The 24,189-nt window shown below is 39.7% G+C and overlaps 1 long non-coding RNA gene across 1 annotated transcript in view; it reads right to left on the bottom strand.

Annotated features, from left to right (window-relative positions):
* LOC110351737 (uncharacterized) overlaps positions 1-24,189 on the bottom strand; it is a 49,240-nt gene that overhangs the window by 18,540 nt on the left and 6,511 nt on the right. Inside the window, exon 2 of the long non-coding RNA XR_011808368.1 lies at positions 4,447-4,662. This is a non-coding gene — a long non-coding RNA (uncharacterized lncRNA). The remainder of the gene's footprint in view (positions 1-4,446; positions 4,663-24,189) is intronic.

Below are 24,189 nucleotides of genomic sequence, written 5' to 3'. Positions count from 1 at the left end.
AGGATTATACTTAGCAGGGACTCCTCCAGCCAGTTCAGATTGGATCTAATTTTGTAGGCTAAGGGAAACAGTTTGGACTGCAAGGCCTTTCCCAGGCATTTGTTGTCCCGGTATCACTAGGTACATAGATGAGGTATATTTATTTCCTGTCCCTCCCCTTATGTTTCCATCTGGGGCAGAAATAAATCCAATAAATGGAGGGCTGTATTGCTTAGCTGTGTAGAGGGGCTGCTTTGCTCTGTGTGGGTGCTACCTGCTGAGCTGCACTGAGCTGAGATCTTCAACAAGCTGCTTACAAGAGGCACCCAGGGCTGCCTTCCGGAATATTCACAATTAATTTAAGATCCTGCAATGTGTACCGAGTAGTTCTAATTATTCCATCAAAGTGCATTATGGTGTTTCTGTCTTTATCAAGTCTAATCTGCTATCAGGTTGTTAATTTGCCTATGTTTATTAGAGCCTCTCACAGTCTTCTCCAGATTTCAGTTCCCTAAACAATTTTGCTATATGAACTCTTTTTAACTTGCTTTTCCTTTCAGATAATATGATGTTCCAGCACTTTTCACATATATTCATTTCAGGATCAATTGTTCCATACTGAACCTTCAGGATTTTCATGTCCTCTTTTGCATGTTCATATGTCTGTGTATTAATTGGGGTTATTGGGGTATAAATTACAAGGTTCCTCATCGCCAACAAAGATCATTAAAAATAGGAGGGCTTTTTTTCCAAAATGTGTGAGAAAATAATTTTCCTCTTAAAAGCCCAATCATATCTGTTCCCATACTCTTTCTTTACGAGAGTTAGTCAGCTATTTCCTTTTCTCTTCTTCATATTTTCTAGTCCATTGAAAGACATTTGTTTTTATTATGTCTCTTTCTACAATATATTTCACCTGAAACGTATTTTTACCCCATTTCATATGCAGGTTTCTGAAAGTTGTTTGTTATTTATAGGAGAGTATCATAAGTAGAACTATCTCAAATAATCGCCCAATCTTTGTCTTGCATACTTTTTTTTTTTTTCCTTTTTCATTCCTCGTGTCTGAATCCAAACATGAAATATAGTAAAGTGCTGAAATGTGACTGAAATCAAGAGCTCTCTTATCTACAGGTCTTTCAAGTGGTTTCTAACAGTAGAATAAATGCCTACTATTGATTTAATAGTGTGATCCAGAAATGTATTTGAGAGCAATTATTTTCCTATAAGTTACAGAGAACTTGTCCAAACCACTGCCAGCCCCATAGCAGCAGCAAAAGAGGGTGAAGAGACCAAATCCATTTAAGGGTTTTGCCCGTCAGACCCACCATACCATGCCTGATGTGGGGACAGATAGCTCCTCAGACTGAAGGGGCTCAGTGCCCTGTTCAGCATCTCCAAGTCCCCCATCATGCAGTGGTGGCTGTGCTGAACACACACACATGCTCCCAGCCATGCAAAGTCACATTGCTCAAATGGAATTTGAGCATTAGTCTGTTCTTTCCCTACTCTCATCATTTAGCCAGGGGCAGCACAGCGTTTTTGTTTAGCTTTGGAGAGAAAAGATAGCTCTTAACATTCAAGGCTTTGGTCTGCAAGATAGAGATGTGTCCGTGATGCTTCAGGACAAAAGCCAGCTGATAGATAGGGTGGCAGGAGCCTTTTTGGAGAAAGCGGAAAGAACAGAACTAGCCTTGAACCTAGCTGTTGGCTCTATCTAGGGGAAAAAAATATTTTGAGCTTGCTAACAAGGTCTGCTATCTTTTGTGTATTTAGAGGAAGGTCTGAAACAAGAGTACAGTACAGTGTGAGCAGCGTATACATATCTACATATCATGCAGAGTATGAAGGATTTTTATTATTATTATTTATTTTAAAGTCAGATTGGTAAATCTTCACTTGAGATATTTAAATCACACCCAGTTTTCACCATGTTCACTTCGAGTTTAGCAGAAAGTTAAGCAGGTCTAAAAAGCGTGCTTTTTCAAAACCTGCTTGTTTACATAGTGGTATTCATTACTCTTTGTTGCAATTTATTTTGAAATGAAATTTACCCTCCTCATCGAGATGATGAGTTTTACACAATCTGAAGTTTGTAGATACACATGCAAAAGCGAGGTATGGCTATTGTAAATCATTACCCTGGCAGTGCTCCCAAGCCCTCAGGGCTTCAGCTGTTACACTGATAGAACAGATAGAAGCTTTACATAGAATTAATCCAAGTCAGTTACAAAAACAATATTATACCTATGTAAGTCTTGTGAAAATTAGCGTTGCTTTCTGGAAATGCTTGAAAAGTATCTAGTATACAAATGTACAGAGATAATACATGATCATACAAATAACAGAGGGGACTTAGAAGTCATTTATAAACTCCAGCTGACACATGCCTTAATAGAAGAGCCTGGGGAGGTGGAAACGGAAGCATATCATAAAAAAAAAAAAAAAAATCATTATTTAAAATATTTTATGTTTCAATATAGCCTTATTTATGTTGTCAGTTTTTAAAGACACTACTACATAATTAGCATCACAGTAAATGAGAATTAGTGATCTTTCCCTATTTATTTATTTATTTTTGAAATACGAATAGAAATACGGACACATTTTCCCTTGGGTGGTGTGGTTTAATTGGGTTATTTTTTTATAAGGTTTTTTTTTTTGAACTGATCCGAATAGTCTGAGACATGTCAGAGAAATCTTGTTGCACTAAATAAACCTTTAATAATATTTCACAGCTGATTACTTTGTGAATTAATTTGCCCTTGAGCAGAAGTAAATGGTCAGTGGGACCCTTGTGTTTGGGCGTAGCACAAAGGAACTGCAATCACTGTATCAGTACCTGGTGAGAGTACTGGAAAACAGAAGGAAAAGTAATGGAGAAAAAGAGACAGGAATTACACAGCAGATGTAACTGGTGTATCCCACACTACCTGCTGGTTTAAGAGACCTCTTTCTTTCCTCCTTGAAATGCAGACAGTCTCTGCTCAAGTTCATTGGTTTAAAGTGAAGGGAGTTATCTCACATTTATGCAGTTTTTGCCATTTGTAACCCCTGAACAGATTCTCACCCAGCAGCTCTCTTTAAACCTGGAAAAGGTCAGGCCCTCGCTCCTTCAGTCTTTATTATTAAAAGCTTCCTGTGTGGTTTTACTGCAGAGAAAGAGGCAGTGACCTTACATTTAATCTCATCAAAGACTCCGTGCCGTAACTTACTTAAAAGACTCCTTATGCAGGGTAGCTTTAGCCAAGGAGTCTTTCGCCAGACGATGTTATTTTTAAAGCAGCGTGCAGAATATCCCTTTGCTGCAGACTCCAACTGCTGACTAAGCAGTCTCTCCACTGCCTGGAGTAACGAGAACCGAGAGAGGTCTGAGGGAATCTGTGCTCAGCCAAATCTATCCCATATGCATGCAAAACCCAGTTGAAATCAGTCATGAGGCCGTACAGCTGTATAGGAGTACATGTGATTTATGGCAAGGCAAAGGATTTGCAGAATCCTCCCTCTTTGGTGGTTTCATTTTTTAATACCTCAGCCTGAACAGAGTTAATTTTCTATTAATGAAGCAAAATAGAGTAATTAGCTCCTCAGCTTGTGCATATGTTTCCCCAAAATGCCTTTGCTGGGTTTCTGAAGTTCACAGGACTTCCAATTTTACCCACTGTTAGAATTTCTCTGTTTAAAAATGCAGCTGACATATCATGAAAAAAATGTTTCTGCTGTGAGCTCTGCACGCACGCTCTGATAAATGCCTTGTCACATTTGCTCTGCTTTGTACTTGGAAAGATTTGTATTTGTTTGCTTTTATGTTTGTACACCTCTCTGGATTTTGTGCGTCGTCTCTGGGAAGGGATGAGTCCGTCAGGGATGACGGCTTCTGAGCACAATGTGCTGTTCTGCATTTGGCTTTTCTCCACAGGGATTAGGTAGAGCTGGACCATGGATGAAAGGTTCAAACTCTGCCTTGGAAAAGCCCATTCTTGGCCCTTTCCACTGAAAAGAGTCATTGCATCATTCACCTCTGGTTCAGGAAAACTTCCTAAGCCAAATTACTATTCCTAAAGAGGAAGTGTCCCTGGAAGTGCTCAAGGCCAGGCTGGATGAGGCTTTGGGCAACCTGGTCTGGTGGGACGTGTCCCTGCCCATGGCAGAGGGGTTGGAATTAGATGGTCTTTAAGGTCCCTTCCAACCCAAACCATTCTGTGGTTCTATGAAGGAAGGGGGGCAAAAAAGTGCTGCCTTGTACTTGTGGCACAAAATGGCAGGTCCTGGTTCCTTTCATTACCTTGGAAAGATAACTTCACCTCTCCATGCCTCAGTTTATGAAAAGTAGAAAAATGCTACTTGGTGTTATTACCAATCAGTTTGAACACTGTGAGGCTAAACTGAGGCACTTCAGCCTTGCACAGCCCCATTGTTGGTGTGAAATACACAAAGCAAGCAGGTGGGAAGGGAATCCTGGCTTACCTTGCTGCTTGGCTGGCTCTCCCAGGAGCAGGACTCGGCCTCCTGCGGTGTGATGCCTCGCTGGAAGGAGTGGTCGCCCAGGCAGGTCTGGCACAGGGGAGCCTCCAGCTCTGAGTCCCCTGCAGGTAAGTGCATCACAGTGGACCCTGGGTATTTGAGGCTGGCGTTTGGGTGCTTTTCCACACTGACCATCGGGCTCTTAATCCACCTCCGTACCTGTTGACACAGAAAGAGATTATAGGCTCCCTTGCCTGATTTATGGAAAAAACTGGGATGGAGCAGCAGGGTTTCTAATGTGGATAAAGGCACAGATTAGGGAAAATAATCAGATATGATTGTAGGATCAGATACCATATAGGTTATGGTGTGTGAACATCACAGGGCTCTTTTAAGCTGAGAATCATTTGAATCATTTGCTGCTTCGTGCAAGTCTGTCATCAGTTTATCTACAATAACAACTGTTCAAGCTTTATAAAGATATTAAAGTGCATGATAGACTGCTGAGAAGAGGAAAACAACTACCTGAAGCAAGTACTCCCAGCCTAGACAGCTCAATTTTCCTTCTTGAGAGAAAGCAGCCTGTTTTTGCAAGTATGAAATACTAATCTCATAAATTGTCTGCAGTCATTTTCAAGAGAAGTATCTTTTGTTCATATTTGACCTTGCATACCATCTCAGCCTTATCTGTACCTCCTCCTGCTACATTCGAGGACCTGTTTCTGCCAATGACCTGCCCTGGATTTTGGCCCTGATCCCTCTAAGCTGCCTCCCCCTGTGTCTCCTTTTCCCCGATCTCCCTGTGCAGGATATGGTGCGCTGCAGCAGGAAGCACCTGATTCACAGGTGCAGCACGCTGTGCTCTCAGGGCTTTGTGTGAGCCCTGTGCACAGTTTGCTTTTCCTTTCACTTCTCTGACTGTCTCTTTTATGGCATGTGAATTGAACGTGCTGCGGTTTCTAAGTGAGGAGCCAGAGACTTTCCTGAGCTGTTTTTCCAACCCATTTTGTGCAAAGGAAGCAAAGAGATGTGTTCTGTGTTACGTTTGCACCCAATCTGTTCAAAACACAGTTGACAAACATACATTTATCTCCATTCCCATTTACTCTGCCTTTTGGGTGCAGGCAGTAGGAGCGTATGAGGACATGTGCTATCAGGACTGACTGCTGGGCCGACACCTATTTGCTCTGTGAGCTGAAACCTCTGTAGGTGACAGGGAGCCCTTGCCCTCCGCTCCGCTTGCTCAGCTTCCACCAAGGGGAAACCAGGAGGAGCATTTGGCCTCCTGCTGCATTAGGGGATGATGTTTGCTGTTAGATGATGCTTTACATTGGAAAATAAACTTTTTTTTTACATTGCATTAGTCATAAGCGTGATGCCAAGTTTTTGGTTAGCAGTGGGAGTCTCTGCCACAGCAACTGGTTACCACGATGGCTTGTGGCAAACAAACAGAACAAAACGTGTCTGACTGGCCTCCTCCTGGTGACTCGTCAGTGAGTGATACACCCGCGATTGCCCTGCTCTGCTGACCCACCGGAAATCTCAAGGTTAGGAACATTTTTTCTTTCCTCTCTATGGAAACCAAGCAAACAGATGTCCATCTGTGGGTAAACGTGCCAATTCCCACTGCATTCTCTGTCTGCAGTTTCTGGTGATGCCATTTGGTGTGGACTGTGTCAGTCCCTGATTCTGTGTTCTGGAGCATCCCTACAAACCCGGCACTCCATTTGCCCATTACAGCTCCTGGGTGCAGTAGAAGGCAGGTGCAATGTCTGCATGCTTTGGTAACAGTTTTTCTCAGAATTAAAACCCAAGTACCTAAAGTTTTGTAGAATCTTTTTTTCCAGGATGTTAAAACCAAAATATATTTTTATTGATCTTCTCTGCTTTCATAATTCCTAAATTCCCTAATAGTCCTGAGAGATTTTTTGCTCACCATTTTCCTTATGCAGACTTTTCTGACTTCTGGTTGGTAGGTTGAAGTTGCAAGAGGGAAGAATTATTTTTTTTCAGATTTTGTTTCAATAAACATACTTCGAAACTGTTCTTTTGACTCTAGCATGTTTTAAACACATTTATTTTGCCAAACATAATTGTTTCTATGGTTGTTAAGCACATCATTAATTATGATACTTTTTCCAAGTAAATTCATAGTTGTGTGTCTCAATCAAATTCCAGAACATGTTATGTTGAAAAGAATAATTATGTTCCTGCACCAAAAAAACAAAAAACAAAACCAAACACCACCAACCAACCAACAAGCCTAAAACCAAAAACAACCAAACCTACCAACCATCCAACCATACAAACAAAACAAAACAAACAACAACAACAAAAAAGCCACATGCTTGATTTTCCAGGGGAGTTTTACTATGGGAAACATACGGCATATCGAATGTCATCTCAAGAGGAGTAAACTGTACATTTTGACCTTTTTATGTTATTCTGGTGATGTTAAGTGTTTTGTGACCTGTTTCTACCTTTCTTCCTTGACATCCTGCGTCTTCAGTCAGATATTTATGGGCAAGCCAGCAAGCATGCATAAAAATACCAAACAGGCAGTATTGAGGGAGCTGTACTGCAACAAGGTGCAGGTTCAGTTTTACTCAAAATTTAAGGGACATATTCCATTTTTTTGTTCAAGACTGCTTGATTATATATCATCAGCCCAGGAAGGAACTCAAATGCAAATTTGGGCTTGAGATTCCATTGAGCCAATGATGTTCAGCTTTGTGATTTCAAATTCAGGACATTTGGAGTGACACAATTAATCATAATTTATGTCACAGATTCATCTGTTTCCATTTACATATCTCTAGTATTGGGGAGCATTTAAACTGTGATCTGGGTATCATCTCAACCGTGATGAGAAATGAAAAAGAAATATGATTACATATACTGATCTGAACTCATTGTTCTGTTCAGTACAACAGGGTTTAAGGGAAGCTAAGGTGAAAAACTTCTGCAGGAGCCGGCTTAGAGACTTAACAGAGTAGCAGGATTTTTATTTTTATTATTTTATTTTATTTTATTTTATTTTATTTTATTTTATTTTATTTTATTTTATTTTATTTTATTTTATTTTATTTTATTTTATTTTATTTTATTTTATTTTATTTTTGTTAGTAGCTGGAAGTAGTTTAAATAAGTTAGCCGATCTAAAGTTCAAATGAACCCACAGAGAGGAGAGTTAAAACCATTCTACTTCTCCTGTGTTGAATGGGGCGAAGTTTACATTCACAGATAGTCAGCTGCGTTTGCTCAGTCTGTGGTGTTGTGTCGACTTGGCAAAATTCAGCAAAGCCTCAAATGTGGGCTTCACACCCACCGACCAGGGTGCAGTCTGGGGCTGAACCAGTGCTGCTGCTTCGGTGGGTGCAAAATGCTGTGGCAAGAGTGCTTGTGCTCATTATTTTTAGATGTTGTCTACATGGATGTGTTAATGTCCATTGACCTAAATATGAAGTAGTTAAGCATGCAGCAAAGTGTCGTGTAGACAGCTTGCTCCAGCATTAACACAGACTTAATTCATCCCATAGCCATTTGCTTCGTTTATCTAGCTTAAAATTTCTGTCGTGATTGTGAATTAAAATGTCCATGAGGACCTTAATGACATTTAACTAATCTTCTGTAATTTTACATCTTTGGCTAATTCAGACTAATGTCCCTTAGTGTCCCTCTGCAGACAAACCCTACATTTGCCTTTTAAATTTCACAGATAATGCAGAGTAACGTGCACAGAAGAGAATGATAATTGTTACCAGTGCTCAGAGTAGAAAACTGTATGCTTCGCCACTGACTTTTGATGTTTATGGCCATCCAAAAGCATTGAAAATGTTGATCTGAAACTGCAAGTATGAATTGGCACCACCTTCATAGCAGCCGGGCCAAGAACAGACTTCTGAAGAAAAACAACTTCCCTGGGTTTAGCTCTGCAGGTCTCAGGTTTCTATTGAGGTTTGCAGATTATATGTTACTTCTCAGAGTGACTCATTTACGTTTATTGAAATGTTATGCATGCGTGTTAGTCATTGAATTGTAAGTACACACTATAGGTTTTTGTCTAGCTTTAACCTTAATAGACTTCAAAGATTTTTACACATTTAATATTTACATTTACACTAGCACTAGACAAGTACCTTAGATCTATTGCTCTCTGTTTGACTTGGGCTATCTTAAATGTCACCAACGATTTTCAAGTGCAATGCTTCATTCCTTTGAACTCACTTCCACTTAAAAATCTCCAGCACCGCATTGCACAAAAAGAAGAACAATTTTGAATAATTTTCTCACAGTTGCTTCCCCGAATGACAAAGACAGAAAGATTAACAAGGAGCAGATGATAGCTCATTATTTATGGAACTGTATGATATGCAGATACCACAGTGCTAATGCATCATTCTTCACAGTAATGTAAGGTATATTTGATTATTCAAACATATTTTTATTCTTAACATGATATCCAACTACCAGTAAATAAACTAAAGCCTGCTCCCAGCTCAGGAAACAATTCTGTTCCAAACTCTTTCTGGAGATTTATATACTTTCATTTCAAAACAAGGCTCTTTAAAACCTCCAGGCAATGCTCTCCACCGTTACAGGGTATAAACAGCTGACTCAAAGTGTGGCTGAAGGAATCAGTATAGAGCTGAGTAGTTCAGAAAAGTGCACCCAGTTCCTCTTGTCCCATCTTGACTGTAGGTTCATTATACCTTTTTCTCATCAAGAACTCATATCCACTAGAAATTATTTCTGCTACATGCCCATTGTGGAGCACCCAACAGCTTCTGATTAAGCTATAATTGTGCTTATGAGATTTGCTGTTCCCAAACTAATCCTTTGAAGGTGCAACCTCCTAGGCCTGTGCAGATGGTCTTGAGTCTGATTTGCTGGTGGTGTGAGCTGAGCAGCTGCCAGTGATCTGCACATCAGCATCCCATCATGCTCAGGGATACTGTCCCTTGCTGTTTGCTGAGGCTGAGCAAGACCATCTGTACCCGTCCATGCAGACAAGGTTAAGGTTTGTCAAATATTGCCTTAATGATATTACCTGGAAGTTGATTCCAAATGTTTCAGTGAACCCTTGCCATGTTTTATTTGGAGAGAATAAAATTCAAAGCAAAAAAAGGTAGCTCAACAAAATTAGCTGAAGAGTAATCAGCTTTAACACATCTACTAACATGAATAATTTTTGAAGAGAGTTTAGAAGATCTTAATGCAGCTCATTTAAACTTTTCAAAGCACAGAAGTTTCACAGTTTCAAGTCAAATGTCTTTTCTTTTTTTTTTCCTTTTTTTTTTTTTTTTTTTTTTTTTGGGTGGGGGGGCATAACTATAGTATATTTAGATTAAGGGAGAATAAAGAGATTGAGACAGATGGCTTGCTCTGAAATGATCAGAATAAAAATTTTTTGGCTGAGTAAAATCAACCTTTCCTTGAGATCTTCAATTTGTTAAGATACATGTATTTCTGATTTAGACTTTTTCATCTAAATTTGCTGTGGGAATTAAATGCATGTGAAATGGTAAATTTACTTCTCACTGTAGTTTTCTGTTTGTTAATTTGGGATAGAACACATTGTTTGGAACAAATGCAGTTAGCTTCATAGTCACAGACTTTCATGGTTAAGAGTAAACTTAAGTATAGCTCTTTACCCTGTCACTTTTTTTTTTTTTTTTTTTTTTGGGTACTTCTGCTTTTACTGGAACACCAAAGACCTTTGCAGTTAGCCAAAGCTGTTCAGTATTTCTTATCTTTCTTGCAGTGACTGTAAATCGTAAACAAAATTGATGACATTTTGCCTATCCTTTCAAGAGAAGTGAGTTCATAAGTATTGCACACCCTTCTGGGATGTAGTCATCTGCTGCTAATTCTAAACTAAATTAAAATGTGACTGCCCTTGTCATAAACAAGAGAATAGCCTTAAATACCCCTTTTCCAATCATGGATTACAATATCAGTGTTAAAGTATATATAGAGAAAGACATATATATATATTAAAAGTCTCTTTATTATCTGAATCTTGTTTGCTCTAGTTTCTTTGTTTGCTTTACTTGCTAAAACCATGATATCCAACAGTGATAATCTCTCAGACTAGAAATTGCCAGATGTGATTAAATGAGATTTGCCAAGTTCCAAATTTTTTTCCACTCATTGCTTTTCCTCTTATGTAATAACAAGCAGATACGGCTTTTAATTTCATGTGGCTCAGTTGTCAATGGCATCAGTCAACTCAGCACAATTTGTACTTTAATCAGGTGTTCATAAGTCAGTCCCAATCACTGTAATAATGAGAAATATTTTTCATGAAAGAAACACCAGCATGCTCTCTGAGGGCCGCTACTGATGCAAGTGTGGCTTTAGCTGGAGTGAAGCAGGTGCTGATGGCACCTGTGGCCATTCTTTGGCATTTTCCTTGGATCTGGGGGCTTTGGAAAGCCTCGTACTTCTCAGGACACCAGTGGGCTAGTTTGCTGACTTCCCAGCTGTGGGCTGGAGTCTCAGGCATGCTGGAAACATTGGAGAAGAAAAGACCTTTTTCAGAGACCTATCATCTTGCACAGTTAGGCCACTTGTGAATTTAAGAGTCACTTTATTTCACTAAATTGCAGTGCCTGGTGAAGACTTCTGATTTTAGCAGGATTTAGTAAGATGATGTGAAGATACATATTCTAAGCAGTAAATGTTGATATGAATGAAGGAGGGAATAAGTTTGTAGACAAATTTAGTAGGCCATTTAAAATAACTAAAATAGCAAGCATTTGCTGAAGACTGAGGGTAAACAATTCTGGAATGGGTTAAGGGAGACTGTTGAAATCTGCTTGGTGGTCCAGTATTATCAGCCAGTTCTCAGTGAAACCTCACACCCATCAGCACATCAAGTATCATATTTAATCTGACTGTCTGTGCAACCATATGCTCTGTACAGCAGTGTTTTCTTCATCTGAAACTTTGGAGAGTCTTTCTTCCCATTTTTATGTGGGATTGGAATAAACCACTCAGTACGTGTTTGAACTCTTCTGTATTTAAATTTCATTTTTTCATAAATGTTCCTGTTTGCATCATTTTGCAAGTTTTCATGGCTCTCAGTCAGCTACTATTAACTCTACGTGTTGCATTGCAAAGTGTCTGGGTATCCATTTCCCTACCAGGCAGTATCAGATGTCTTAGCTGTGATCTAGGTCTGTGCGTGTGTTTGTTCTAGTTTTGCCTCCAAGTCATATCAAATGTACTTTTCTCCTTCTCTGATTGCAGTTCATCCGATCCCTTCTTTCCTTTTCACGCATTATCTAATTGCACCTCAGACCAGGATTTGAATTTTCATCCATTATGTAAACTGTAGGTGGACACAGAGCTCTTGGAATCATCTCCCTGCAGCCTTGGGGGCAACCGTCAGGAAACCTATTTAAATTACAATTAGGGAGGTTATGGAATGAAAAGCTCCATTGTTCAAACTGTATACAGTCATCCACTTAAATGGAAAGTGGTAAATGAGAGGCAGGCTGATTAATGCTCAGGCTGAGATATATCACTACTCTCTAGTTGGCTTCGACATTTAATTTGTCATGTCCCATGGGAAGTGCAGCACGGCAAAAGAAGTAGTTTGTCAAATCACCTCAAGCTATTTCTTTCCCTCTGGAGCCCTGAAACACATCACTTTGTTGATTAATAATCACATTTTATTTTATAAAGGAAAGTGAAGGGCAACTCTCTGCTTAGTCATCATTTGCCACTCTGCAAGTGGAAAAGCTGCTTGCTAAAAGCAGGCTGAGGCCAAATAGAAGAGAACATTGCTTCCACTCAGGCCTAGATGAACGTAGCTGGATTTATGGAGAGTTCAGCTCTTCAAGCATGCCAGGAGAAAGGTTGCCTGTATTTGAGGGAAATTCTGGGAAGGAAGAACAGTCACAGTTCAGGGTGGTGGGTGCAGGGAATGATGATGTTGTTTACAGGAGCCTCGGTCAAAGGCACAGGGTGTTGCAAGACAAGGGAGTACAACCTGGCTGGGACATGACTCCTGTGAACCCTTGGGAAAGCGGTGCCAGTTCCCTGGGGTTTGATTTCTCCTCCTACCCTTCACTTCCTTTGCTGTTTCATCATAAACTCTTTAACACTTCTTTGTGGAGAGCCTCCACATTTGTGGCCACCTGTAGGTCTGACTTAATAGATACCATGAAGAAAAGCATATGACAGCGTATGGGATGATCTTAAGTGGTTGCTGTTCATGATCCTCCTGCTATCCTAGCAACTACTTTTGCCATAAAGGCTGGATTAGAGGATTGACCTATTTTAGTTCTCTTTCTTTAATATGTCACGTGTAATAAGCTTGTATAGTGTCCATTTACATCTGGCTGCATGGATTTATCCAATTACCATACAGCCACTGGGCAAGCTGGTTGGGTATTATAAATTTCCATAACTCAACCAAGCTCAGTGCCCTTCAGATCATGTCTGCAGGTTTTCTCCTATGGAAACCAGCACACAAGGAAGAGGACACAGTTCTCACAGCATGACATGGACTGTAGCATCTGCCTGGGTCTGAGGGCAGGGAAGTATTTGGGGGTCCCCCAGACTAAGTACACACCCCTGGAACATGCTGAGGGTTTAACCTGCCCTGTATCACATCTCTGCTTGGGTTCATCATGTTGTGACAAATATCTCAGAGCTTTTGTCATGGTTCTTAACCAGCACTTCATTGCTATTTACACACTCTCACTTTCCCACACCAAAGCATTTCACTTGCCATAACAGCATCTGGCAGAAATCAAATTTATCTCAGAGGAAGCATAGTAAATGTTTCTATATTTGTTGTTGTCAACAGTTGCAGTGTTAACACTTGAAATAAATAAGGCAGATTTTTATGATCTTAAGTGTGAACGGCATGTCTCCAGGCAGCAAGTCAGTGAAGGCAAAATTCTTAAAAAATATGTCGGCATGTGACTGCAGTCAGGCACCAATACCAAAAGATGATGTGTACCAATATGACTTGGAGAATTTGAGCTCCTCTAAGCATGTGTTTAAGTATTCCTGCTGAATACATTGCATAGATATAAGTCAAGGCACAAAGAGTAGCAGAAAGCTACAGCATTAGTACCAGAAGGCACAGCATTAATACCAGTAACAAGGTTTCATGAGCACACACAACTGCCTGGCTGATTTTCCTGTCCCACTCAATGGGAGAGTTCTTGTGAGCTCAAATGGTGCAGGAGAAAGTCTGTCATGCTCATATTTCATGTTGATTGCTAAATTGACTTTTGCTCTGTCCTTTTATTAAATGGCTGATCTGTTTGAAAAGAGGCACAAAAAAATCTAAACAACTGAACAGGCATCACTTAAGATTTTCCGCTCTTCCTTCCTCCCATGTTGTCCTTGATAACAATTGTTAGTCTCATGGGATTATTTTCTTTGTGAATAAATAAATAGCCGATGTGTTGGAATCAGGTAAGAGTTCTTGGATCAATTGTAAGCACTGATGGCACTTATTTCTACAGGACATGACACAATAGATTCATTGTCCACTCTGATGTATAAACACACTCTCTCTGCACATTATGTCAAAGAGGAAAACAAAACAAAATGGGGTTTATTGTGTATGTGCAAATCTAATCATTCCAGGCTACCAAGCTAAAAATGCTTTTCATCTAGATAAAATAATAACAAATGAACAATACAGCCCCAAATCAAATCCAAATCATGTGAGGTTTCTTGCTTGTACCTTCACTTCTTTATTTTATGTGAGCAAAGCTAATTTCAGTAAACCTAGGCAACGTTTATTTTAACTCCTGCCCTGATAAACAGCACATCCCACGTCTATCAGTCAAAGTCTCAAAGCAGTCTGCAAGCTTCTATGGTTTTCTAAGACAGACATTGGAGCCAGGGGGTGCAAGTTTGGAGGTGAATGGGCTGCAACGGTAGGTTCTTCAAAAAAAGGCCAAGCAAAACAAAGATTTCTCACTGTACTTTTTCTACCTTAAATATATTATTCTAGTTTTCTCATGCAGTAACTATTTGCATCCTCCAGTAGCTTGGGCTGAAATATCACAGCATTGTAAAGCTTAACAGCAGTATAAGAGTAATGGCTGCAGTGGCAGAACACAATGGATGGCTGGATTCAGTACCAAGTACTATTCAATAGTCATCTTTAGCTATTCAGTCAAAGGCATCATGCTGTTCAGAGCTGTGAAGCACATTCTGTATGGCCTTAATTTAATAACTTTCTTATTTGTAAATTGAGCCTGATACTGCACTTTGCTTAACTCATTTTGATTTTGCAGATGGAGATCTTCATAATTTGTTATATAACATTGTATATCATTAACCATCCTATTTTTTGTAGATTTTAAAGGCATCTGGGTCCATTAGATGAGCTGATTTAGGACACCCAGTCTTTCTGGCCCTGAAATATTGACATACCAAAGTATTCACAGAGCTGTGAGAAGAACTGTGTAACTCAGAAAGCTGCAGTATTCCAGGAGTGACTCCAGCTGGGAAATAACTGTTTGACTGATGACAGTTTGCAAGGCAAGACTGGGCTGGGACTTGGCAGCAGGGACCTCAGCAGGTCATGCAGGCTCACCTGCGGTGTGCGCACAAACCCTGTGGAATGGCAGTGCCATGGGGGTGCGTGGCTCAGCCCTGGTTAGGAAGCCCATCTGAGTGCTCAGGAGCTCTGGGGTGACCTTTTCATCTGGCAGACCCATGTGTAACACAGAGTAGAGAAATGCCTGTGTTCTTTCTTTCCTGTGTAAAATGACATCACAGCTTAGATGCAATGCATAGCAGTGTGCAAGGCACCAATACTTTTAAATCAAGATTTAAAATATCATTTTATTCTGAGATGCACAAGAACTGCTTTAAACCACCATCTTCAGTGGGCATTTAAGCTAACATGTGGTAGACTAGGAGAAGATTTTAAAATGCAAGGGCTTGACAAATTTGTCCAGTGCCAAATGTGATCAGTTCTTTTAAGATATTTCATTGGTTTATCTTTGTAATGTTTCCCAGCAGGACTGCTAAAAATGAACTTAAGGGGAGTGGCACCATTTGATACATACTCTGTCACTGTAGGAAAACACATGGCTCTGAATAATTTGAAAAGAAAACATACATCTTCCTGTAGCAACTGCACAGAGTGAAAGCAAAACTCCTTAATACAAGAGACTCTTATGAGGATAACATTTGTTGGTTAATGATTAAAAACTTTCTGTGCATGATATACTTTTAAGATAAGCAATGGAATCTAGCTCAGTCTATCTGAAAGGTGGAGCCAACTTTCATGGCATTTCCTGCACCCAAAGCTACAAGTAACATTTATTTTCAGTCTGAGAAGGAGAAAACTATTATGTTCTAATTACTTTTTGGTCTACACTGAAATTTGTTTGAATCCTTTACCAAGCTTTCCCTTGCCTTGCTCTGCGGAGACTTCTATTCACTTGAGAAATAGGTTTTAGATTCCTTGTTGGAGAGTGAGAAATGACTCAATATTTCAAAAACAAAACAGAAAACACGAGATGAACAAATAAATGTGAAACCTCATCCTATTGCAATTTTATTACCTATAAAACTACAGCCATTTCAATTTGTGAAACCTAGCAATTTCTCCTGCACCTGTCAAACCTGCCTGGCATTTCAATAAGTTGTTCCACATGTTGTTTTTGTTCCTGTTTTAACATAGGTTGAGAAATATGGTCTAAAAAAGGGCTAAACACAGACAAAAAGTAGCTGATCAGACTAAAGCCACATTTTCAAACTGCCAGTCATAAATAGTCATTCATATATATAAAAGAAATAAAAGTTCTTCAGTGAAAAATGTAGTAACAGATGTAAACCAGACACACATGGGAAGTATGGAAACAAGGGAGGCTTTCTTTTTGCCATTTACATTATTTTCCCTTCTTAGATTGGTGTTTTTCCAGAAGCACACTCACACACACAAGAAACATTTTAACCAGCACTTTTATCCCTCATGGTCGTCTTCTCATTACCCGATGATTGCAATAAAGATTTTTGTTTTAGAAACACAAGCTGAAGTGTAAGTCACCAACACTGACTCATCAGCTTGAAGGCTGGAGTCTTTCACATGTGAAGGCTGTTAGTTTTGGGAAGCCTGTGACTGAAGCAGCTTGTTTTGAGTCTCTTATTCCACATGCTTGGTTGTGTGTGGGTTTTCTTTTGCCTAGTTCTTGAAAGAAAAATAAAAAAATCTGAAGTCATTTCGGGTAAAAGCCACTGGAAGCTAACACATTTTTCCTCCTAGCAAGCCAACATTTTTTGAGGGTTCGAGGCTGATCCGGTTAAACAATAACTGTGACATCAGAGAGTAGTATTTACTGTTGAAAATACCCTGCAGGTAGGAGGATATGTATGATTTCAGTTCATCATGTTAATCACTTTTTGGGCTCCTGCTCACCAGTGTAAATGACTGTGTCAAGGAATAAGTGGAATAGAGAAAGAAGTGTTGCTTTGCTTGAAGAATTACCTTCATTTAGAGAAAACAGTAATTGAAGAAGGGAAGCAGAGAGAGGAAATGCCTCAGACAGACGAGTTAGCCAGGTTTTTTAAATGGACTGGATAGTTTTTCTAGTAGGGGAAATCAGAACACAGCCTAATGTTGTAAGGCTGGCCAGAGACTCTCTTGCTAGAGAGAACATTTTCAAAAGCAGTAAATGCACCAAACTCCCTGGCACTTGGCTTCTTCCAGCCCCTGTAACTTGCTCCCCAAATGTGGATGTGGGGAGCCTGGGAGCCTGGCTCACTGCTATGGCCAGGAGACTAATTTTTAGGTGGCATACCTATACCAGAGAACCCCAGTATATATATCTAGATCCCACACTAATGCACAGATCTGCAAAGACATTTGGGTCTAGTAGCTGCGGAGGTTTTCTAAAACTCACAGAAGTTCCTCCAAGAAACTCATAAAGCACAGTGCTTGGCTGGATTCTCCATCATCTTGCAATGGAGAAGAAACAATCTCTCCCTTCATTTCTGTATGAGCCTATTCAATCCACAGGCTACTAAACTGTGAAGGTCCTGGTGGGTTAGGTCTTGCAGGGAAAAACAGGGGAAGTACAAAGAACAGGAGAAATCTGGTGAAAAGAAAATGATTTATTTATCTATCTAACTTTTGGAGGATTGCCAGTATGCTTGGAACTCTACAGAAAGAGAACTCATAAGGCTTTTGTCATATCTAATTACAGCTCTTTCAGGTTTAGTATACACTGAATAATTGGAGGGTGGAATGAACAATCTCTCAGTAACTCAGTTCTTTTCAACATTCCTTAATTAATCTTAAATAGAGAAGGAAAGAATAAATTTAGTCCAGACAAGGTGTCCTAGAGCAGTCACCTTCGCTCCCTCAGCACTTCTGTGCTCTTTTCTGTGAAAAGAAAAGCCATAAAAAAAATAAAATAAACAAGCAAACAAACAAACAAAAAAAAAACAAAACACCACCACCACCACCACCAACAAAAAACTTTTGAATCTGAAATGAGATTAATTCCTCTCACAGAGGACGGTGGAGGATATATATGTGAAAACAGTGAGCTCAACATGAGCTCTGTGCACTAATGGAAGTTTCTGACACCATGAACCAAATCTCACACTATCCTTATTAAAAATGCAGACCTCCAATGATCCAGATCTTGGATCTCTTTGTAGAATCCAGTGAGATTTTTTTTTTTTATTATTATTATTATATTTTTTTTTTTTTTTGCCTGGATATATTTTGGAAGGAAGTACAGAAGAAATTTTAACTGGGGAACTTCAGAAGAATAGCACTGAGGATGCTACTCAGTTGCCTTGATGGTGCCTAAAAGGTTGGTCTACACCACATCTAGTAGGCCTGTTCCCAGTTTTGTCATGTACTTTGAACTGGAGGTCAGTGCATAGAGATTAATAATGGAGTTCTTTCATTTAAAAAAAAAAAATGACACATGCACAAATTCCACTTTCATTACATGGTTGTTCTAAAGGGTAGAAAACTCTTGGACAAGGATGGATGGAGGAGCCAGTGTCACAAATCCTGTATGTATACTTAGGCAAGTGATGCCCAGAGATACACCTCACCACCTCAGTGCAGCTGAGAATTTGGTTGCAGTGATGACAGGAATAGAAGGCATCCAGGTCTAGACTGGTGTCAGGGCAGCTGGAGGGTCTTTTCTGCTCCACTACACAGAGATATATTCTGCAAAATCTCTCTTGCTCTCTCAATCTGTGTGTGTAACCTGGTTGTTTCATTTGAAGCAGAGCCAGGAAGAATGAACCAAAACTGGAATAATGAACTTGACAGAGAAGTGACTGTGGAAATATAAAAATGTAATCTATGGATGGATCAAAAGCCCTGTTTTCAGAGAGTCAATGGAAATATTGGAACTGGTTGATTCTCTGAAAATGTTATGAAGTTATCAAGGCTTTATAGAAGTACAGTGCTGGCCTAACCACACATCCACTGTGCCTTACTCAACATGTAAGAGAGTCCAGTTAATTCATGTGAGCTTGGTGACCAATGAATACCCCTGACTGCAAGCTGAATCTTTAGACTGCAAATCCACAGAGTTGTTGAGCATTGAACAGCATTTATGTTAATCTATTTTCTGAGAGGCCATACTCAGCTTTGAACAGTAATATTAAATAAAAAGATTTGGTTATTAATTAACATTGCATTTCTAGTTTGCTAAACAAGTTAGAAATAAGGCTAACATCAGTGACATAACAGTAGAAAGAAAGGGACAAGGTGTCCATGGAGCAAGAGAGATGACAACATAGAGCGAGGATGCAAAACCGGGGGCATGGTGTACATGTTCCTCATCACACCTTCAGTTTGTTGGCTTAAAAAAACAAAGGCCACGCTAATGAGCTAAAGATTGCTTTGGTTTTGGGCACTGGAGTTGAACATGAGCTGAAATATTTGAACGGATCTCTGAAGGTACTTCTCACATAGGGAATATTGCTTCCCACTGCTCCACATGTGCTCTGGATTAGTTAGTATTTTGGAATAATTATTTCTGTATCACAGTTGCGTTTTCTCACTGAAGTCTGTTCAGACCAAGATAATTGTAGGTGTGCATTTTAGGCACGTAAATACATATGTCTTGCTTCTTTCTAAGGAGCAATACAATAGGGTGAGATCCTGGCTACATAGACAGGCAGCAAGTATGTTACAACATATAAAAAAATGTCTGTGAGTTAAAAAATAATTTTGAAAAACATTTCAGTATTTTGCTTTTATCACAGTATGAGGGTGATAATCCCAAGCATCTGATCAGAAGATAAAGATTATGAGAATCTGATACATGTTTGTTGATTTCATGGACTTTCCTCCAATAAGAGATTAGGCCTCATTTGAGTGACTGTATATTCTTGTAGACAACGGATACATCACTTTATTTGAGGAACAGAAATGATATCTTGAGGCTGTGCTCTGAATTATTATAACCAAAATTTCTTATATTATTAAAATAGTCTGCATAACCTTTACTTTCAAGGATTCTTACAGAGAATCAATAGAAGTCAACTTGACAAGAGTTCAAACAAGAACTGAATCACAGTTCATAATCATTAGCTGCAGGTTATAAGTTCCTAATACTGGACATTTTCCCAGCTGCATAACTTCAGCAGCAGCATAGCCGTTGCTAACTTTATTATAGGCTTTCATATCACAGGCTGTCCTCCACCAACATTACTTTCCATTATCTTCTCTTTAGATGCCTTTTCCAATAGCTCTTCTTTGCGTCACAGCATAGCAGTTAGTCAGAAAGACTTTACACAGAGGATTCCTGCAGTGGCTTTGTTCCCATAGCATAGAGGTTTAGTTCAACGCTACAACCAGAAAAGATGAGGTTACAATGTCTCCTCTGATAGCAAGGAAAGGTGCTATGCTGGACCTCTCTCTCACCAACAAGAAGGGTCTGGTGAAGAATGTGAGGCTCAAGGGCAGTCACCATGAAATGGTGGAGTTCATGATCCTTAGGGCAACAAACTCAGTACCCTGGACTTCAGGAGAGCAGATTCTGGCCTATTCAGGGATCTGCTTTGTAGAGTACTATGGGGTAAACCCTGGAGGGAAGATGGGCCCAAGAACGCTGGTTAATATTCAAGCATCACCTCCTCCAAACTCAGGAGCAATGCATCCGAGCAAAGAGGAAGTCAGGCAAAAATGCCAGGAGGCCTGCATGGATGAACAAGGAACTTCCGGCCAAACTCAAGCAGAAAAGGAGGCTTACAGAAAGTAGAAGCAAGGATAGATATCCTGGGAGGAATACAGAAACATTGTCTGAGCAGCCAGTGATCATGTTAGGAAAACCAAAGCCCTGACAGAATCACATTTGGCCAGCAACATCAAGGGCAGCAAGAAAGCCTTCTGTAGGTACATTGGTGACAAAAGGAAGACTAGGAAAATTGTGAGCCATCTCTGGAATGAAATGGGAGACATGTTTACCTGGGATATGGAGAAAGCTGAGATACTCAATGACTTGTTGGCCTCAGCCTTCATCAGCAAGTTCTCTAGACACATAGTTCAAGCCCCAGAAGGCAAAGGTAGGGACTGGGGTAATGATGAACTGCCCACTGTAGGAGAAGATCAGGTTCAAGATCATCTAAGGAACCTGAAAGTACACAAGTCCATGGGACCCAACGAAATGCATCCATGGGTCCTGAGGGAACTTGCAGGTGTAGTTGCTGAGCCACTATACACTGTACTTGAGAAATCGTGGCAGTCTTGTGAAGATCCTGTTGACTGGAAGAGGGGAAACATAATCCCCATTTAAAAAAAAAGTGACAAAAGGAAGGACTACAGTCCAGACAGTCTCACCTTTGTGCCTGGCAATACCATGGAGAAGATCCTCCTGGAAGCTATGCTGAGGAAAACAAGGTGACTGGTGAAAGCCAACATGGCTTCACTAAGGGAAGATCATGCATGACATGTTTGGTGGCCCTCTGCAGTGGATTGGATGGGGCTTTGGACAACCTGATCTAATGGGAGGTGTCCCTTCCCATGGCAGGGAGGTTGGAAGTATGTGAGCTCTAAGGTCCCTTCCAACCCAAACCATTCTGTGATTCTGTGATTTTAAGAACCCCTGTAAGCCAGTCTTTTAGGAATGAGGGGTCCAAAATTCTGCATGAATCAATGTGTGTCAGATGATGACAATGTTTTTCAAAATGTCATTTATTTTAAAGAAATAAATAAATTACCATTAATCAAATTGCAACCTACTTACAGTTAAGCATGTTAAAGTTTATCAGTCTTTCATTAGACAAATGGAAGAATCCTTTAGTAAAACAAGATTCTGAAAGAACTATGTGTTTTTTCACTAATCTGTAATTACTTGAAATGGAAAGCAGAATTTCAAGCCAGTTTTGTGGCATGTTCTGAGGAAAGTTATTTTTGCAACACATCTACAAGTTTTATTGCTGGCCTGCAGTTCAAGCATTTGGATTAATAATCTTTTTTACTTCTTTCTGCTACACTCCTCAAGCCCTTTCACTGCCCTGGTAAAAAACATACATTGTAGGAACTGACTGAAACAAGATAAACTAGCAAACATCTAATAAAAACAGACTAGGAAGTAAAATAAAAGATATCTTTCCCATCTGTAGTTGCCAAAAACCAACAGTCTCCCAATCAGACATCTAAAAAATCATTTTTATAGCAACAATAGTCTGTGTATTATCTGTGTTCATGAAGCCTCAAGTGAGACTTGAACCTGACCGCTTTAGGCTACATAGAAACTCAGTTTGTTTTTCTCTGCCCCAAAAAGCTTGCAGTCTAGGCAGGTGACCTAAAGATGCCTGCTAGGATAACTGAGGTGACCTCTCAGCATCAAACAATAGACCAGATTCAAAGTTTCAGTAAGAAGTCTGTTGTCTTGAGTACTCCTTTAGTACCTGATATTGGTACAAGGTAGTCCCTTAAAAATGCAACTTGAAGAAATCCCAGTCTACAGCAAAAAAGAGGCAGCTCCTATCTCTGTGCACAGCTCACTACGCTTCTGTGCTTCATGGGGGGTTGCCCATGGGAAACAGGAGCAGGGAAATAACCAGCAGTGAAAAAAAACAGGTTACAGAGCACATCATGTTCCTGTCTTAGGCTGTCACCTCTTCATCCACTTCCTGATACATCACAGTGCAGGAACAGGCTTTGGCCATCCTGAAAGCATAATACATAATACAAATGTGCCCCTCAGCACTCTTGACTTTGTTGGGCAGGCAGGTTCTCTGTTTGTCTTTTTTTTTTCTTCATCCATTTCTTAGTGAGCTGAATGGACTGGAAATGATAGTTTTCCAAATTTAACATAGTATATAACATCTTTGTTGCCACTGCAGCATGAGGAATGCCACATGTGCCTTAGAATTTGAAGTAAATATATGATTTTGGTGCTTGTGTTATTAAGCTGCTTAGAGCTCCTGAATATCTTCCAGCCAAAACATATACTAGCAGATGTTTGCTGCTGCTGTTTCAGGAAAATGTGTCTTTTTTTTTTTTTTTTTTTTTTTTTTCTAGTGAGGGAAAGATACTAGAAGGGTCAGGAAATATAATAACTTGTCTAATTGATGTGGATACCTATTTCCTGTTGTTCACTTATCTGTGAAATGGGAATGATTTTGCTGCCTCATCAGGATATTTTGAGACTTGGTTAATTGCTTGTAAGCTGATTTGGAAACCTGTCGGTGCTGTGTCTTCAATAAACATTAAAATTTATTGATCTTGGACTTATTCATTGTTTTCTTATTCTCCATAGTTGTCTTCTTGTAAAAACAACTGTTGTAAATAAAATCCACTGACAATTATTTCCTGATAGCATGCTATTTAAAACAAAACAAAACAAAAAACTGTCATTGATTTGATTTTGCAAGCTTCTGTCATGCATTTAGGTCTTTCTTGCTTTTCTGTTGCTTTAGTATATCCATTTACATGTTCTTCTGCAGAGGCTGTTCTTCCATTTTCCCCTCCCCTGCATTAGCCAATTTGTTAAAAGGATATGAGCTTTCCCCTTGCTTTCAATACTGATTTCTTTCTCCGTGGGCGCAACTGTTGACCTCTCCCAGGCTTGTAACCTTCATCAAAACCATGTCTTTAATTAGTAGGTAGGGAAACACATACACCAAGGTGCTCCAAATTCTTTTTCCTTCCCAGCTTCTGCAGATCATATTTATCATTCTCCCCATTTGACAGAGAAACACATTGATTTTTCAGCAGACACAGCTGTTGGCTCTCTCAGTAGCTCAGTTTACATCACCTCTTTCCAGACAGCCAAGGGTGTCCAGATTTTTTTGCACTGCCCTTCTTGCTGGCAGTTTCTTGCATCACAATGTTCTTCAGACATTTTGGATGTTCAGACTTAGGTTAAATGATACTGAGGCTGCTGAGCTGAGTTATGATAGCAGTGACATCATTGTGTTTGGAGTAGGATTGCTTTAAGAATTTAACTCCAGCCTTTGTGGCCTTTAAAAACAGTGTTAATATGCACTTGGCAGAAGAGTCAGAGATCTCATGTCTGTCCCATCCCTGAACAGAAGCCATATTCAACGCTGAAGGCACGTAACGACGAGAGACCAAAGAGCTATTCAGGTTCAAGCAATTCTAATCTGAGCTTGAAAGAATAAACCAGAACAGGCTCTGAGCAACCTCACCCCCACTGCTATTTCAATAGTAATGGTGTATAATGAGAGTGAAATGGTATAATAGCAGTGAACGAGTTTGGAAAAATCCATTAAGACTCTGATTTATTTTTTTTTTAAAGAAAAACAAAA

Source organism: Anas platyrhynchos, chromosome 3, assembly GCF_047663525.1.
Source record: "Anas platyrhynchos isolate ZD024472 breed Pekin duck chromosome 3, IASCAAS_PekinDuck_T2T, whole genome shotgun sequence".
Taxonomy (NCBI): Eukaryota; Metazoa; Chordata; class Aves; order Anseriformes; family Anatidae; genus Anas; species Anas platyrhynchos.
Note: the sequence above shows the minus strand (reverse complement) of the source record. Positions and strands in the feature narration are given on the sequence as shown.